The sequence below is a fragment of the Chinchilla lanigera genome, unplaced genomic scaffold, assembly GCF_000276665.1.
Source record: "Chinchilla lanigera isolate Chin_1 unplaced genomic scaffold, ChiLan1.0 scaffold00073, whole genome shotgun sequence".
Classification (NCBI taxonomy): Eukaryota; Metazoa; Chordata; class Mammalia; order Rodentia; family Chinchillidae; genus Chinchilla; species Chinchilla lanigera.
The window spans coordinates 12339703-12355460 of NW_004955474.1; the positions used below are offsets into that span (position 1 = coordinate 12339703).

Consider the following 15758-nt stretch of genomic DNA (forward strand, 5'->3'; position numbering starts at 1 on the left):
TTCTCTCTTTCGTTAACTCTTTCTTGATTTTTTGAAATTGTCATGTGAATGAACATTGTCTAAAGTCTTTCTAGTTCACCTCAATATTCTTTTCCTTTCCTCTTCTTTTTTTCTGAGTTCCTGTCTACTGTCCTCTTCTCTAGCTTCCCAAGGCTTGGGTGATCACCCTTTCTCCTTCAGCCTTTCTTCAACTATATTTGTCTTTAGTTATTGCTCTGTTTTGTCTCCTATCCCTCTTAAATTCTTCTTCCCCACAGGACAAAATCACTCCATAAAAGTTTCTGGTTTATGTTGGATGTTATATAACTATAGACCTCTCCTATGTTCAGAGATAACAAATTAGCAATTACCCCAACTTGTCAGTTTCTAGGTTGGGCTGATGATATTGTCATTGCTAATTGTACTACTTTGGTCAGGATGTCATAACTATTGTAATCAGTTGTTCATCCTTGTATGACAACACTGTGATTGTCTGGGGTCATAGCCATCCCTATGGTCCAGTACCAAAGGACTGGCTCCTGAGCCAAATAGATAGCAACTTGTCATCCCTAATAAAATGGGATGGTAGATTCCTGGGACAAAGACCAAGGCCAAGAGCAAGCTACACATAGAATGCATCTCAGGAGTAGACATTTCCTAAGGAAGCCTTGATACCAGTGATAAAGCTACCTAACATAATAAAAATACAAGCAATACAGAAAACAAATTAAAATTTAAAAAATAAAAAATGACAAGATACAGAAGCAAAATACCACCCCAGCCCTCTAGACCCCCAGGACAAATCCAGGGGACAATGAGATACAGGAAATCAGAAACCACCCAAAGGAAGTTTTTCAAATGATAGCAGAATGTTCGCCCCAAGGAGTATTGGGACATGGGCTGCTCTAGTTTTGCGAGCAAGATGAGTGTCCTGGAGTTGTGACGGGATTGACTCTTTTTTTTTTTTTGGTCTTTTTGAGACAGGATCTTGCTGTGCAGTTTAGGCCAGCCATGAGCTCACTTTGTAGCCCAGGCTGGTCTCAAACTCACAATGAGCCTCCTGTCTCAGCCTCCTGAGTGCTGGGATTACAGGTGTGAGCCACCATGCATGGCCACAGGACTGACTCTTCTATGGTTTTCTGGGAATTGTCAGGGATCCAACCAGGAGGACCAGTGTACATGAACCTGTTCATCTAGGGGGAGACAGGTATATGATCCTCTTTTGCATCCTATAAAACCATCCCTTAGGTGGATATACAGCCTTGTCCTGTGTGTGTGTTATGTAATGAGCACAATGAGGCAAGTCATCTAGCTGTAAAGAGGGGTTTGTTTCCTGGGAAATTAAGCAGGTGAGATTGGTTGAGCACTGTTGTGAGTGATGGAGCACTAAAGGGCCCACTATGGCTGGAGCATGTGGAAAGGACAGATATGAGGCATTTTAGTTTATGGGGGCCACCATATATAGATCTATCTGGTAAGGTATGCAGAGCCAGCACAATGTAAGATTTGAGAAGTGTGAGAGAGTGTTTGACAGAAGGGAACCACAAGGGTGATTTGGGGATTGGATGGAGTGAAGTTGAATGACCAATGACTCCTTGGTCAAAGAGGGAGAATGTTATGGTGTAAGTAGGTTGCTGTCATAGGAGATGTCAGAGGAGGGATAAGTCTGGAATATAATTAGCCATAGGGGGAAGGTTATCAGGAGCCAGGAAGTTGTGAAGCAGAAATGGCCTACCATACATAAGCTCAAAAGGGCTAAAAAAAATAGACACCCTAAGGAGTGCTTGGAGTTTAGTCAGAGTGAGGGGTAAAAGCTAAGGCCATGGCAAGTGCAGCTCTGATAAGTTTGTGAGATGTGTTTTTAGGAGCCCATTTGCCTTTTTTACTTTTTTGGAGGATTGTGGCTGGTATGGTGTATGTAAATGCCAGGTAATATTGAGACTTAAAGAGACCTGTTGGTTGATCTGGGAGATAAATGCTGAACTATTATCTGACTGGATAGTCTGAGGCAGGCCAAATCTGGGAGTAATGTCCTGTATGAGAGTTTTAGAGACTATATCAGTGATTTCTTGAGCAGTGGGGAAAGCCTCTATCCATCCTGACAAAGTAGAGAAAAAAGTGAGAAGATATCCGTGAGTTTTGTGGTGAGGCATGTGTGTGAAGTCAATCTGCCAGTCTTTATCTGGGGTATGTCCAAGGAGTTGGTGGGTTGGGAAAGAGGGAGGTGGCAGATGTCCCTGAGGAGAGGTTTCGGCATATAGTTGACAGTTTTGAATGACTTGGCATATGATTGTTTTTAAAGAGGGATGAGTGATGATGGGAGCTAGGAGTTTATATAAGGCCTGAGTGCCAACATGGAAGCTGTTGTGTAAATCAGTGATGATAGTTTGTGCCTGTTGGTCTGGAAGAACAAGCTTGGACCCTTGGGAAATTTACTTGTGTGTGTTTTGGTGAAGGTCAGGTCTTTGGAGCAAGTGTTGGGGTGAGGGCATGGTCTTTGGAATAAGATGAAGAAGGTGGGAAGTGTATGACTGTTGAGCAGCTAGCTTGGCCTACATATCTGTAAATATATTTCCTTGAGCAATGGTATCTATTGAATTTTGATGTCCCCTGTAATGTATAACTGCCGCTTGTTTTGGGAGCTGTGCTGTCTCTAGAGGTTTGAGGATGAGTAGTACATTGGTGATAGGACTTCCCTGAGTTGTAATGAATCTTCTTTTTGCCAGATGGCTGTATGAGAGTGTAGAATGCTGAATGTGTATTTGGAGTCTGTGTAAATGTTTATCACCTTGTCCTTGGACAATGTAAGTGCTCGTGTAAGGGCTATGAGTTTTGCCTTCTGTGAGGACGTCCCTGGTGGCAGTGGGCCTGCCTCCATCACTGTTGATCTATTGACTATGGCATATCTTGCTCTCTTTTGAGTGTCTGTGTTGTTTGAGCTGCCATCTATGAACCATGTGTTGGAGGCCAAGGAAGAGGAGTGCTGTTGATGTAAGGAAAGGGGACAGATGTCATCTGTAAAACCTCAACACAATTGTGTTCAGGAAGCTCATCAGAGGTGGGAAGTAAAGTATCCAGGTTAAGAGACCCACTTGTATCAAAAGCAATAAAAGGGTCTCGTATGAGTGCTAAATGGACTTGTTGTAGGTGAGAAGGGGTCATTAAAGCAGGGCGGGTCTTGTGAGAGAGAAGTTTGTGCAGGTGGTGAGGTGAATGTACTATAATTGACTCTTTAGGGTGAACTTTTTTGCCTCCTGCATTAATGTGGCTGCTACAGCTAGGACTTGGAGGCAAGGAACTCATCCACAGACTGTGTTGTCTAGCTGTTTTGAAAGATATGCTACTGCTTGAAATGAGGGTCCCTTTTTGTGTCTTAAGACTCCCACAGCATTGTGACCCTGAGAGGAGGCATATAGGATGAAAGGTTGAGTTGGATTAGGTACAGTAAGAGTTGGGGCTCTTAAAAGAGCCTCTTGTAGCTTGTAGAAAGAGGATTACATGGATGTAGAGGGGTCTAGAGGTTCAGAGGAGCCCTTGGATGTTCTATAGAGGGGTTGGGCTAAAGCGGCAAAATTAGGAATCTAAAAATGAAAGAAGTTTGCTAAACCAAAGAAGGAAAGAACTGTTGTGTTGTAATTGGAACTCGTAGGTCATAGAGAAGGGCCTTACAGTCAACAGTGATTGGACATGTGGTGGGAGTGAGAGTGAGCCCCAAATATTTGACCTTTGGTGAATCTGTCTGGGCTTTGGCTGGAGAGACCCTATACCTGTTTTGACAGAAAGTTAAGAAGAATGGCAGTGTGTTGCATTGCCAGAGTATGAGAGGGAGAGCAAAGGAGGAGGTCATCTATGCATTGAAGCAGAACACTCGGTTTGAGGTTAAGGGCCTCTAGGACTGTTGCCAGAGCTTGGCTAAAGAACTGAGGACTATCCCTGAACCCCTGGGACAGTACTGTCCATGTAAGCTGTAGGGATCAGATAGTGTCTGGGTCCATCTATGTAAAAGTGAAAATATTTTGGCAGTTTAGGTGTAAGGGAATAGTAAAGAAAGCATCTTTGAGTTCTAACACTGTAAAGTAGGTTGCAGATAGGGAAATATGAGAGAGCATAGTACAAGGGTTTGGTACTACAGGGTGAATAGGTGTAACTGCATTATTTTTTTGGGCGGGGGTTTCTGGTACCAGGAATTGAACTCACGACCTTGTGCTTGTCAGGCAGGCACTGTGCCACTGAACTAAACCCCCAGCCCCCTGCATTATTAATAACTCTAAGATTGTGAACTAAATGGCAGGAGCCATTAGGTTTGATTACTGGAAGGATGAGGGTGTTATAAGGTGAGTGTGTGGCTTTAAGGAATCTGTGAGGAGACATTTATGGGTTTGAGTACCCATTCGTGTTGAGGGGCTATTGGGTATGGGGGAATGAAGGGATAGGTGGATGGGTCCCTGAGGTGGCTGGTGACTGTCAAGCAAGGGCTGGCCTTGGGGCCCCCAAAGCTGGGAGGAGAGCTTGGATTCTGTTTTGTTCCCTTTAAACTGACTTAAAACTGAAGGAACTGGGTTTTAAATTGAGATTTTTTTTTTTTTTTTTTATCTTTTTAGATTTAAAGGGCTAGAGAAAAAGATGGAGAATGAGAAGAAGATAGGGAATCAGGGAGAGAGAGAGAGAGTGGGAAAGGGAAAGAGAAAAATAAAGAGAAATAGAAAGCTGAAGGAGAGAAGGACGTGCCCTGGGAGCAATAAAGGCTTGTATATAAGAAAGTGTTTTTTTTTGTTGTTGTTGTTGGTTTGTTTTTGTTTTTTTCCGGTACCAGGAATCGAACTCATGACCTTGCGCTTACCAGGCAGGCGCTGTGCCACTGAGTTAAATCCCCACCCCAGAAAGTTTTTTATTTGCAGTTGTGGTAGCAAAAATTATTTAGATCTCTGAGAATATTAATGTCAATTTCCCTTTTTTGGCCATTGGCTCTCATTGTTGAGTTTATATTGAGGCTAGGCTGTTTGGAAATAGATTAACCATTTTGATTTGACAGTGTCTGAGCCCCAGTGCATTTATGTTGGGCAACAGACAACAGAGTGGAGTGTATTTTGGAGGATAGGAATTAGTATTCCCCATTTTGTGGCTGAATTAAAAGGCAAGCTTAAGGGCTGGGGATTTAGCTCAGCGGCAAAGCGCCTGCCTGGCAAGCGCAAGGTCATGAGTTCAGTTCCTGGTACCAGAGAAAAACAAAAACCAAAAAAAAAAAAAAAAAAAACAACATTACAAAAGGCAAGCTTAATAGTCTGGTCTTGAAACCTCTGGGAGGATCATCACCCTCACCAGGATGCAAGAGAGGATAAAATGCCCAAATCGGTCTTCCCAATCATCACCAAGGAGGCAGACAGGTGTCCCAAAGGAGGTGAAGGAAGAGAGGAAGTCCTGATGTGGGCCCATGGTTTTTGGCAAATGACAGAAAATGAGGCAGGAACTCCCAGAATGGAAGAAGGCTCACCTGTGAGAACTGGAGCTGGCTGGTGTTGGATAGAGGCCTGCAGCAGCAAATATTAGGCCAAAGGAGAAAAGGAAAAGTGGTTCATTGATGGGGGGAGTGGGGCTGAACCAAAGGAGAATAATTGCCCCTTTGTAGGGCCACACAGCCTGCTCGGAATCATGGCACCAAAACGTTAGGGTTTTTGGCACAAGTAAAAACCAAACAAAGTAAAAAATGCGTTTGTTGCAGGAATGCAGACCACAGCAGAAAGATGTGGAGCTTCTGAGGGCCTGGCTGGAGGAACAAAGGCTATATAGGGCCAGGTTGGGGGTGGGGTTTAGGAGATGGTCTGTGTGACTTGGTGGGCAGTGATTGCACAGGGGGCAGAAAGAGGGAAAGAGGATGTTGTAAAAAAGGAAGTAGGAAATTATAATATGACTGGGGAGAAGTGAGGCAGAGCCTGCCACATGGCCTCCAGTAGGCCACACCATATTGGCTAACTGCCATGATGACTTGGCAGGGTTTTCATTCAGGTGGAAAACCCATCAATTATATCCCTTAGTGATTGTGAGCTGATCAGGTCCACAATCTCCCAAATGAGTGTATAGCAAAGCTAAATAAAACAAAGTGAATGGAATGATTTCAGGGCTCCAGGAGGATCAAAGCCTTCTCACAGAATTTGAGATTCTCTCAGGGCTAAGACCAAGACCTACTCTGGGTGGCCTGTATTTATTTAGGTATCAGAAGAAGGGAGGAGGGAGTACTTAAGAAGGTTGGAATTACTCAAGGAGTTCTCCAAGTAAGGTATTAATTTAATCCTTAAAAAGGAGTGAGATGCCAGAGGCTATAGTCTTTATCTAGCTGAGATCAGATCCAAGTCTTTGGCTGCGATCTTATCTTATCCTTTGAGGCTTTCTGGCTTCATCCACCACTACAGGTTTTTGTAGGGATTAGTGACTCACAGAGGTTCACTTACTATGAGTCCATCGCCTACTTCCAGACAAGCAGCCTAGGCTTTAGACAGATTCACAAGTAAACACAAAAAGTCAATTGGTTAAATTAAGTCCTGCTCAGGGTTGCTTCATAGTAGTCTCCATCACTTTGGCTGGTCCCAGGTCGGATCTAACTCATCCTTGTCAACTTCTTCTCCAGATCTGGATTCACGATACAGCCAGACAGCATGTTCTAGCAAAACACAAGCATATCCTCAACTTCAAATTAGCTTTTTCTTTCTTTTACCTGATGGAATTGTCTTTCTGTTGTACTTTCATCTTTTGTAGAATTTAAAAAGTTAATAGTATATATTACCAAGTAAAGTCTATTATGAGGTGTGAATTATGTAGGGAAATAGTCCCTCTTTTGTTTTTGTAATTGAATTTTGATTGTACAGTGAGAAACCTGTATCCTATATTCTGGAAGAGGAAGCTGTCACATAGCCTCCCTTACTCTATGATGACCTTTTTTTTTTTTTTTTTCCCAGTACACAGGAATCGAACTCACAACCTCGAACTTGGCAGGCAGGCGCTGTGCCGCTGAGCTAAATCCCCAGCCCCCGATGACCTATCTGTGAAAACAGAAGCAAACTGAATTAATTTGTCTGACAGATAATGACAAGAACACCAGAGAAGTTAGGTAATGTAGATTGCCAAGAGGATGAAAATTGTTATAACCACTGTTGTTGAACTGAAGAAAAAGGAACAATAAGAGTTTGTACCTCATGACTAAAGCCATTGAAAAGGACCCCAAGACTGCCGAAGGACCCCAGTGGGCATATGTTGAGTTGGGCAAAGCCAATTAATATTACCAAGTCTGAAAATCAGTTAGGATTGCAAAATGATTAACCTGGATCCTAAGAGTTTGGGGCACAATATGTCTCTGTTGGATAAGGTGACCCAAATCTGAAAAAGACTGTAATTAAAGCAAAACTGTTTTTATTAGCTGTATAATCTAAACTGAGGAAATTTTTTACTATAACTCTAAAAGGCCAAAGTTATATCACATTTTTTGAGACAAGAGGCAAAGTTTCCATTTTGGGAATTATGTTCTTTTAAGTAATCCTTTTAAATATCTCCATTACTGTAAATCTTAGGGAATATGATTTTTCTAACTAAAGGCAAATTTTTTTTATCTTGAGGATGGAGACAGTCTTTTAAATCAATCACTTTGAGAGAAAAATGTAAAGGCTTTTCTTTCAGTGTCAATTGTAATGGAGAGAGAAAATCCTATTCCCTCTGAGGCTTTATTCTCTGCAAGGAAGAACAACTTTTTGCATCCATCCAAGTCAGCAATCCAGCACCTTTGTTACTGTGGACCTGTAGCTGCACTACCTGGAGGCTGTCCATACTTGTGTCTAAAAGCCCTTTGAAAGGTTTTTCCTTCAAATGATCAATTCCTCTTTTTTAACCCAACAGATCCTTTTTTATATAATTTTAAAATTTCTGTCAAGGAAAGAATGACCAATTGAGCCATACTAGAGTCTGGGGTGATCTGGGTAGAGTTTTGAGTAAACTGAATTATAACCTTGATTTCCCCTGTATTTGGGCTCTTGCCTCTGGCTGCAGCCTCCACTCAGTTGCCTTGGGGCTGGACAAGCTGCTGGCAGCGGACACTAACTGTCCAAACGGTTCTATGCTTGCACTCCCCCTCCCCAGGTGGTGTGTCGGTCACCACCTCTGCAGCAATGGCTGCCAAAAAACTTTTTTCCCCTCTGATCTGGGCCACTGTGACTCTTACAGCTGAGAGCAATGCCAGCGTAAGGGGTGTGGCTGGCTGTTGGCCGGCCCCTTAGCAGAGGTGCCCAAGAAGCTTTTTGTGGGGGAAAGGAATGGGGATGGGCGCAGCCATTGTTGTCGGTTGACCCCAGGCACTGGGCGTGCTGGCTGCCGCTCCCATTCCAGCAGCTAGATGTCCCGGTTCTGCCCAGATTCCAAGCACAGATGCTATTTGCACCGAGTAAACTTTCGGAGCCAAAAATGCACATGCAAGTGCCAGTGGTGACAGTGGCAGTGGGGGGAGCCCGGGCATACTGCAGTCATGTCCTGCCTATTTGGTCCCGGGCACCCAGGCCTATAGATGGTGGCAGGCATGGACACACTGGCGCTTAGGAAATCCCAGCCGAGTCCCCTAGGACCACAGCAGGGGCCCTCCCTGCACCGGTCTGCTCCCCTCCCCTGGGTGGCTCCATGGCACTCTGAGCCAGCCTTGCACAACTTAAAAGGATTTTCTTTTGTCTTCCCTATCTGATTGAGTAAAGCTAGAGTGTTTAAGCTCTACTGGTGTTGCCACTGCTTTGCCGACCTTTTCCTGCTCAGGCTTGGGACGTGATTTTTAAGTACTGCTCTGAGCCATATACTTTGTGGTTGTAAAACCCCTTCTAACCAAAATCTAGAAAAGTAAATACATGAGACAAGCCTGCAAAAAAGATTTCTACATACATATACATCAGTGGTACTCAAAACTCTGTTCCATTTTTAACTACTAGTAATTCAATACACCTTTCTCTCCTTGGTTTCTCTTTAAGCTCATGTATTTCTCTGGTCCTAGTGAAATTGCACCAAGTTTTTACATCTGATGACGTAAATACCAATGCACACCTGTGCTGAATACTGGCCCTGACCAATTCCCTTCTCTCCCCTGTTGTGCACACTTGAGAAGCTTTCCCATCTCCCGCTTGTATTTTTTCACTGGGTGTCCCTGTTGAATGCGAACTTGCTGTGACCCGCATGGCTTCTGCTGTTCCCAGGGAAAAACGGCAATGGGATGAGGAAAATAAGAGAAGAGACAAAGCTGAGGTCAGGTGGAGTTCTCTCTCCCTTGATGGGAGGAGAAGAACTGAACAACAACAGTAGGGGCATTTATTTATACTTTTCACAAAGTTAGTACTAGGAGACACAGTGTTCCCTAGTGACTAATGACTGGAATTGTCTCAGGCAAGGTGTTTTTCTCAGGACTGAAGTATTTCCAGCTTTAGCTGCTCCCAACACTGCTGCCCTTACTTTCAACAGAAACTTTAATCACCTGGATTACTTTTTGGTACCTTTTCACTGATCCTAATTCTTTAATAAACTGCTCACTCATACTTTGTATCATTTTGTTTAGCTCAAGTAACTTTTTCTTAGTGTCTTTTGTAAACTCACTGATCATTTTAATAAGTCTATTATCCATGTAGTCATATCTTGTATCAGCTTCCTGAGCACATTATTGATCTGTTTCTTCATCTATCAGTTTCAATAATTTAGTTGATTGGCTTTTCATTGCCTCTTCTTCAATGCTTCATGGACTATCTTTGGGAAAGTTGGGAGATTTTGGAGGCATTTTGTTGCCTTGTCGTTCTTGTTTCTTTTTGGAGTATGTGGAGGTTTGGTGGTCAACTTTAGTGGAAAGACTGTGTTGGTAGTATGAAGATCTGATTAGTTAGTGTCTGCTTTGTAACTATTCACTCTGGGCCTCTACCACAAGGTCCAACCACCTCTGTTCATTCAGGAGGGGAGGCTGCAATGTAATTGACCCAGCACCAAAGTTCTGTGGCAATGGGTCATAGTATTATTAACTACACAAAGGCTATACAAAAATTAGCCTACAGAGAAAATCAATTAACAGCAACAACTATGCCTCCCTAGAAATAGCAATAAAATCAGCAACAATACCAATAGTAGCCTTAAAGACAAACTGGGTATTCACATCCCCCATGAACTTCCTCTCAACACTAGTAAGGGACAAGAAAAGCCTGCACAGCCACACTAGGGCCTCTAAGATTGGATTCTATAAGCACAGTGGGAGGAAAGCATGGCTTCCTCATTCACAAAGATGTGAAGGTAGAGGGCTGAATAAACTCTAGGATGTGGTTCTGCTGGGTGTGTAAGGCAACAGAAAAGCAGAGCAATGGAGCTGAATGAGTAATGTGATTCATCCTAGGAAAGGGAAGCCAGGGACAGGAAGGATTAAGGGGGGCGTGTAGAGGTCATTTGGGGGCAAAGGACCTGGGGCAGGAGAGAGCAACTCAGAAACTTAAGTCTCTGTCTCTCAGTGACCTGCCCCACCTCCTATCACCTGCTCATTGTTTTTCCCTTCAATTTCAGAAAGCAAGTGTAGTTACATATTTACTTCAACTGTCCCTTTCCCCAATAAAAACATTTATCTCCATGTGAATACATCCTTCCTTCTGCCACAATTAAGAAATTTCCCTAGCCAGGTACAGGGGTGTAAGCATGTAATTCCTGCTACCTGGGAGGCTGGGGCAGAAGGATTGTAATTTTAAGGCTAGCCTGAGCAACATGGATAAGACCCCAACTCAAAAAAGGTAGGGGGTTCGTTTTCTGAGGCAAGAGGTAAAGAAGTATATAGCTCAGGGGTAGAGTGCTTCTGCTTAGCATGCACAAAGCTCTGGATTTGATCTCCAAAGCTGCAAAAAGTTTTTTTCTTTCCTAATTCCAATTTCTCTGAATTCTATTTCCAGTCTGCTTTCTAAGTGTGTTCTAACTTTTACTAGCGTGATAAAATACCTGGGATTATCAATTTATGAGGAATCTTATTTTAGCTTCTGCTTTCAAATGGTTCAGTTCATGGCCACTTAGCTCCAGGGCATTTGGATCTGTGGTGAGGTGGTGTACATCATGGTGGGAGGGCATGGCAGAGGAGGCTTTGTTCCTCCTGGCAGCTGTGAAGAAAACAGGCAGGAAGAGGCTGAATTCTCAATATTCCCTTCAAGGGTGCACCCTAAAGACATAACTTCCTTCCTAAAGGTTTTACTACTTCTCTACTGCACCGTGCTGAGGACCAAATCTTTAACATTCTAGCCCTAACTACAACACTAAGGGATCCAGTATGCCCTTTCTTGTTTATACCTTGTCCTCTTGGCATGCACAAAGGTTCCTGCCTGTCTCATTCAAATGAAATAAATATTTCCTGAGTATTTCTCTGAACCTAAGGTAGCGTCTAGCTATACGTTTATCTCTCACCTTCCTACAAGAATGAAACTATTGGGAGGAGTTGTTTAAACTTTGATTCCATTCCTTACCTTACTTGTCACTGCTTGAATCATAGAGAACTTTCACCTAGTTCATCAGAAGTCCCAGTTATCTGTGAACAGAACCATGAGGGAACATATTATACAGTATGGCCTCTCTTCTACTACTTTAGTTTCTTTAATTGGACCAAAAAGAAATGTTAATCCAAATGTACCCTCCTCCACCTTAAGTCCTGTATGGAATCTGGACTTGCCATGAGAAAACTGACCCTTGAGTGTTCACCACTGGAATGAGCAAAAAGGAATGTAGTGGGTCCTTCTCAGCTCTTTGCAACTGGAATTCAGGCATCAATTCAGGCACCGAAGTTCCAGTCCTGGGCTTTGTGAATACTATGCAGCTAGTTAACACTTTTCAGGTAACACGGTAGAGCTCTTATGATGGAGGGCAGAGAGCTGTGGCCTGGGAAGCTGTAGGTCTTCTAACCTGGCCTTGTGCAAATGATCTCCTCTGGGTTAGGGAATGATTGTGGACACTTAGGTTTCCTCCATAAATATTATGACCTAAAATGCCTAAACACTTAAAGTGACACCAGTGCATTTAAAAACAATTAGCCTCAAATAAAATGCTAATTTTTAAATTAAAATGACTCATTTCTTTTTTTCAGTACTAAGGACTGAATCCATGGTCTTGTTCATGCTGGGCAGGTACTCACCACTAATCTATATCTCTGGCCTTTTAAAATTTTATTTTGAAGCCGGGCATGGTGGCACATGCCTGTAATCCCAGAACTTAGTAGGCTGGAGCAGGAAGATTGCCCCAAGTTCAAGGCCAGCCTGGGCTACATAGTGAGTTCAAGGCCAGCCTGAACTACACAGTGAGACCCTGTCTCAAAAATAAATAAATAAATAAAAAATAAAATAAAACTCATTTATTTTGAGCCAGGTCTCATTGAGCTGGCCAGGCTGGCCTTGAACTTCTGACCCTTCTGCCTTCCAAGTAGCTGGGGTTACGGGATGCACAACCACACCTGACACAGTTATGGAATTGTTTACAATCCAGTACTCTCATGAAACACTGGCTGTCTTCTGAATTTGTCAAATAATTTTTTTTTCAGGCTTGGGGATCAAAAATAGGGCCCTGAGCATGGTAGGCAAGTACACTAACACTGCACTCCATCCTCAGCCTGTGTGGAATAAAAGCTGATGACACAATCATCTTGATAAAGTATCAGGATGAGGTTAGTAACTCAGACAACTTTACTTAGCAAATATACTTACCTATCAGTGTGAAATATTACAAACTGAAATATTTAAAATTTAGACTGAAATAAGACAGAAACTTCTATAGTTATAGTGATTTTAGCCCTATCTTTGGTGAGGATATGATTCTTAAGTATTGCTGTCTATGATAAAATGTGTGCATTCTATCCATTTATTTTACCCTTAAACAAATTGATATTTTCATTATAAAAGTTTTGTATCTACATGAAATCAAATGCAGAAAATTATACTAAAGTAGAAGGAAAAAAAGACATTCATATTACTACCCACAATAAACATTGCCATACATGCCTCAGCCTCCCTAGTCCTGAGATATAGGCCTGCCCAACCACACCTGGCTCTCCAGTCCTTTTTAAAGTTTTATTTTGAACAATATACTTTCTTTTTTTTTTTTTTTTTTTTTTTTGAAGGTTTCTATGAATTTGAAGATTTATGTCAGTCATCTTTGGCATTGAGGCACTCTGAAATTTTTTTTGGTCTTTTTGAGACAGGGTCTTGCAATACAATTCAGGCTGGCCTTGAGCTCACTTTGTAGCCCAGGCTGGTCTCAAACTTGCGACGATCCTCCTGCCTCAGCCTTCTGAGTGCTGGGATTACAAGCGTGAGCAACCACACCCGGCTTTAAAGGTTTAGTGTTTCGCAAAAAATCTAGCCCAGGCTGGCCTCAAACTTGTGATCCTCTTGCCTCTCAAGTATGCAAGATTTTTGGCATTGGTTTTGGTTTATTTATTTCTTGCAAGGCTGGGCACTGAAGCCAGGGCCCAAGCACTCTAAAACCGACCTACTTCCCTAGCCCCCTTGTTTATTTACATAATTCTAGAATGCTCCTTTCAATTTAATATCCTAGTTTTGTGTATTTGTGTGTTTAATGTGCTTTATCTCAATTTCATGCACTTCTTAGTTTTTGGTAAGTCTCTTCGTGGAATTGTCTTTAAAGCTTGCTGGTATCTATAAAATTTTATTGTTTTGAGGATGATTTTCAGTTTTTACAAATGCTCATTAAGAACCAGGTCTGAAGGATTTATCCTGGTTCTTCGTGAGCAAAGGAAATTCAACTAATATGTATTTGTATGTGAGTCTTAAAAAGATTTTAAAAAATTGAATGTTTAAAATATATTTCTAGGGGGTGGAGGTACATGTAGCTTAGTAGTAGAGCTCTTGCCCAGCATGTGTGGGGCGTTTGGGTTTGATTTTCCAGTACTAGCAAAAAAAGTCTACACACACACACCCCAGTTCAGCTCAGTCATAATAACTGAGTCATCAGCTCTGCTGATGTCCACAGCAGAGCTACCTACAGATAAAGCACCTATTTTTACCTCATACTCAGTGATTAAAAATATACACCTTGTTTCTGAACCATAGTTTCTTCAGTATCTATTTAGTACTGATTGAACCTAGTGCCTTTGTATTGACCTACATATCTAGTCTTCTATTTTTTATTTCTGAGCCAGGGTCTCACTAAGTCGGTAAGTTGCCCAAGGTAGGCTCCAAACTGTAATCATAGTGCCGCGGCCTCTTAAGAGTGCTGGGATCACAGGCATGTGTCACCACATTTGTCTAATTTTTGCAGTTTAAAACTTTCCCTGCTAACATGGCCCTGGCAGACATGATGCCTTTTCCCCCTGAAATAGAAACTTTAAAAATTTCCCAAGATACTAACAAACCATCTGGAACATAGATTCTGAGCACAAAGCAGTTTAGTTCATCTAAATAATAATAATAATAATAATAATAATAAATTCTCAAAAAAAATTCTCATCACCTGTCTCATTAGGTCCTAAAATTATAGAAAGCGGCCTGGGAGCCCCTACTTGGGATGGAGCGTCATGGCCTCTTGACCCTGACCCAGTGTGACAGCCTTAGCTGGTGCTTCTCCCGGGATAACCTTAGAGTGGTAAGTTTCATCCTCATGGGCACACAACTTGGTGTCACCCAAGGTAGGCAGGGCACATTCTTTGTCTTTTTGAGCTAGCAACCATCCCTATTTTGTCCTTCTACACATCTGCAAGACACAAGTCCTGGCTCCTGGGATGTGATCCTTTAGGTCCTCCGCTAGCTGATGGATAAAGTCCTGAAACAGGAACTCAGAAATAAGATCTCGTAGGAGGCCTATTTCCCCAGAAGTCTCAGGAAACATCACACAAAGGGTACAGTGGTCGTGATCCTAACTGTTCCTTCCACAACTGCATCCTCTGAGTCTGGGATCTTTGATGCTCACGAAGGGGAAAGGCTCTGTGGGTCTCTGAGCTCCAGCTCTGGGACGCGACCATACTTACTGGACAGGCCCAACTTTGTGTATGACCTTCTTGCGCAAGGAGGTTTGAAGCCCTGAGCGTCCCGTCTTTCCCGCCGCTGCCCCAGCCCCCAGGGCCCGCAGGAGTCCGCACGCGGGCCCCTCCGGCGCCCTCAGCGCCCGCACCCGGGCGGTTCCCGTGTGGCGCCCCGCACTCTTCCCGAGTCTATTCTGACAGAGATTTGTCCAGAACGGAAACTTCACCTAGGTGCTTGGGTGCGTCAAGTAAAGTTCCTTAAACTTACACAGTATTATAGTATACTTTTCTAAAGATTCCTAAACACTATGGCAGAAACCTTCTCGTGGCGGGTGACGAATACTGTAATTCCCAGCGTCCACCGAACTCCTAGTAGGCTTTTTGTTTGCAAATGCGACCTCTGCCTGCAGGAGCTAATTTCCCAGGCGCCCGACACCACCTGTGCCCGAACCCCATGGCCACGCTGCGGCGTCTCCGGAGCCGCGGACGGCTGCGAGGCGCACTGTGGACCCTTCGCTCGCGACGCTTGCATTCCGCCCCAGGCCTTCCGACTCGGGTAGCGCTGTACTCGCCCCGGGGCGCGACCACCTCTTCCGTCTGCGCTCCTCCGTCTCTCGCAGGACCCCGCGGGGGAAGCCGGGGACCCCGCGTCAGAGCAGGCGGCGCTCCGAGGCGCGGGCCGGGCGCACGAGGTCCGTCGCGCAGCCCCGCCCGGTGGCTCCAGGGTCGTGCTCCGGTCCGGGTCGGAAACGCCCGGAGGCGGGTTTTCGGTGCGTGCGCCGCGGACCCGCTT

The 15758-nt window shown here is 43.6% G+C and overlaps 1 long non-coding RNA gene across 2 annotated transcripts; it reads right to left on the minus strand.

Annotated features, from left to right (window-relative positions):
- Positions 1–6464: 6464 nt before the first annotated feature.
- LOC102009277 lies at positions 6465–15615 on the minus strand. Of its 2 annotated transcripts, none has more exons than XR_001230738.1 (4): positions 15405–15615; positions 11466–11527; positions 10951–11105; positions 6465–6634 (listed from the first exon to the last, which is right to left on the minus strand). It is a non-coding gene; the product is annotated as an uncharacterized LOC102009277 (long non-coding RNA). The 2 variants fall into 2 exon arrangements; XR_001230737.1 differs by having other exon boundaries at positions 14972–15615.
- Between the last annotated feature and the right edge of the window lie 143 nt (positions 15616–15758).